Source organism: Apostichopus japonicus, chromosome 15 (genome assembly GCF_037975245.1).
Source record: "Apostichopus japonicus isolate 1M-3 chromosome 15, ASM3797524v1, whole genome shotgun sequence".
NCBI classification, from domain to species: domain Eukaryota; kingdom Metazoa; phylum Echinodermata; class Holothuroidea; order Aspidochirotida; family Stichopodidae; genus Apostichopus; species Apostichopus japonicus.
In genome coordinates this window covers 13,973,216-13,976,447 of record NC_092575.1, presented here as the reverse complement: position 1 = coordinate 13,976,447, position 3,232 = coordinate 13,973,216, and the positions used below count along the sequence as shown (strand labels likewise).

At 37.8% G+C, this 3,232-nt stretch overlaps 1 long non-coding RNA gene across 1 annotated transcript; it reads left to right on the top strand.

Annotated features, from left to right (window-relative positions):
- The first annotated feature begins 365 nt into the window (after positions 1 to 365).
- On the top strand, positions 366 to 2,399 carry LOC139980985 (uncharacterized). The gene is made up of 2 exons (XR_011797754.1): positions 366 to 510; positions 1,260 to 2,399. It is a non-coding gene; the product is annotated as an uncharacterized lncRNA (long non-coding RNA).
- Positions 2,400 to 3,232: the final 833 nt, after the last annotated feature.

Below are 3,232 nucleotides of genomic sequence, written 5' to 3'. Positions count from 1 at the left end.
GCAAGAATCGTAAAAGGTGATTATAATTTATAACAATATGTATATGCTATATTAAATATATAAAATATGCTGAATAAATGGAGAAAAAAAAATAATAATAATAATAATCATAATCATAATAATAATCATAATAATAATCATAACAATAATCATAATCATAATCATAATAATAATAATAATAATAATAATAATAATAATAATAATAATAATAATAATAATAATAATAATAATAATAATAATAACAATAATAATAATAATAATTTTCTCATTCTTACGTTACAAATATATTTATCACTGGACTGGTCTTTTAAGCCTTCTTTCTATTTATTTGTGCTTGTATAGTTCTAGTCGAATGTTTCTTTTCCTTACCAACAACTTTCGGGACACCTTGGAAATGCTCAATGCACGTGGAACGTCTTCATCCTGCAAGTGCGTATGGTTGGGAATCGTGCGGAATTCTACTGAGAATTTCCAGTGGTTGAATGGTCGGCCATTACAGCGGAACAAACGGTACTTTTTAATTGCTGTAGAATGCTTAATCATGTCCATACTATTGTTGTTGTGATCGTATAAGTAATTCGATGATCAGAATAGTTAATTATATTGAGGATTTCAATGAAAATCCTCAATATAAATAACGGCGTTCCATATTAGACGTGGATAAATGTTAATAAATCTTATCAAATCATTAACACTTCTATATCCCGGCACACTGCACCTTCTTGCTACACCCCTTCCGATGACAATCGTTTGCATGCTGAAGTAGTATTTACAGATTTGCCATTCCGAATTATTTTTTGTGTGTATCCATCACGGATATAAATACTACCGTATGCATTGATGCAAATATCCGTGAATTGTGAGGGTAACCATAATTTATTGTGGGCCAATAAGCAAATTAGTCACTGCATCTAATTAAGCATCATGCATAATAACCCTCCGATGTCATGCACTTTGCTTCAGCATCGTGTACGTTACCTATATAAGTGTCATATATATTGTACTTCGGCATCTTGTTTTTAACCCTTACAGCCATGAAGTTCCCTTGACTTGTACAAAGAATAAATTCCGAGGAAACATTTAGCAGCTACATAAGCTACATTTAGCTACATAAGGACAAACATTTGATTTCTTTGGTCATTGCAGCGAAGGGGATTTGATTGACAAAGCCTGGCAAATTAAAAAGTTCTTACTTTCATTCTTCTCTCCACACGTCTCTCCACCTCTCTCTCTCTCTCTCTCTCTCTCTCTCTCTCTAGTAATGACCGATTGAACAACTACGTAAACCAGGATTGCGTGGCAGCTGATTATTATGAGGAAGAATGGATACTGAACGATAAAAAATGTACGGACAATTACTGCGTCCTGTGCCATAGAGAGCCAAAATGACTGATGAACTTATTCAACTTAAGAGGCAATGAGGAGATTTAGTCCTCAGAATAATTTTCAATAAGCGTTTTGAACATGTATTGTCTTGAACTGCACGCCCCGGACTTCGACGTCACTAAGGAATCATTTGGGAGATTTGATTCCGTGGAGAGCGTTTTGTGTTATTTGTTTTGTGACATTTATATTAATATAGGCCTAACGACTTTCTTTATTTAGCATAATGATGCCCTAATATTTCCGTGTAACACTGCCGTAAGCGCAGCTCATCTGGGCTACTTCGCTTTTTGCACTATCGCCTAAATTTCTAAAACGTGAGATTATAAAATAAAGAATGTTTAGATGCAACTTGCAAGGCCTCAGAAGTGACACTTCCGGCAATCTGAGAGGCATTTTTAATAAAAAAAAAGTTCTTGTACGCTACACGCCAACTAATGGTGGCGCACCGCTTAGATAGTCTCACGGGAACTTTCGGGCACAAAAGTTTCTGCCCCCCAATGAAATGCTCCCGTACGCCTATGCGCATGAACATAGCCGTACAGGTACAACGACACACAGGTGCGGGGGTGGGTGGCGAAGGTAACATTATGGTTATTTCACTTATTGCGATACCGTACATCCCTATACCAAGTTGCGTTAAAGAGTTGACAAGCCAATGGGTCACACATATACATATCTCGACATATATCCCGAGTCATTTTCCTCAAATTTACGATATTTTTATATCTGAAATTTTGACTTTCCTCTTCAGCGTCTTGTTTCTTATTTCAGAATTTAACCACCTTATCCCCAAAGTTCCACTTTATATCCTCCAGTATAAGGGATGCGAACAAGGGCGGCGGAAGCACTTTTAATCTGGGGGGGGGGGCACCGACATCAAAGGGCACTTTGCAGAAATTCGATTGGATTGATGTAGCCTCATATTTAGTACCCTTTATAACTCTTATTGTATTATCTTATTTGCGTATACAAATCACTCCATCAAGCCCCCCCCCCCCCCCCTTCAAGGAAAATATGAATACTATCACTGCAATATCCAATGTGCAAATTGGGAAACAAGGAACAAGTTTTCTATTGAGACAAAATGAGGTGAAATCATGCTAGTTGCTAATGTAGGAATCTTCCGAATTAGAGTTTATTTCTTGTTAATATCTTAACAATTTATTCCATTCGAAATAGCTTTGAGTTTGACCCAGATAAATTCATTAAAAGTCAGGGGCGTAGCCGGGATTTGCAAAGTTGTATGCACAACTATCTGAGCGGAGCGCCACCATCAGTTGGCGCGGAGCGTACAAGAAAAATTTTGGTTTTACAAACCCTCAGATGGCCGGAAACGGCCCTTCCCGAGTGTTCATTCTGGTTTCCTGGCCTCTTGCTAACTTGAGAAACCTCAATTTTTATGTAGAAAAAGGGCACATATTTAACCCTGAGGAAAAGTGGGGGGCACGTGCCCCCTGTGCCCCCCGGTTCCGCCGCCCTTGGATGCGAATATTACGGCTTGTTCTTTGATACTGCGATTGACTATTTAATTTGAAAATTAGCCATACAGATCCCGAAACAGGTTTCATTATACGGACTTAACGTATTTGTCCCCGGCTTGATTTGAAACAAATTGTGGATGGTTTTTTTTCATATAATGCGAGGAAGGTAGTTTGGAAGGACACTTTGTTGAAAGCATCGGAATTTCATTGCAAAGAATACACATTGTCCAACCGTCAAGATAAATTGAGAGGTACATGTCGGGTAGTTCAGTGGGTAGAAATGTGGACTTGTATGTTATAGTCAGTTCCATGTCGAAAGTTTACGTAATTCTTCTGTTTCCTCCCACAGTCCCTTTTCTCTGTGG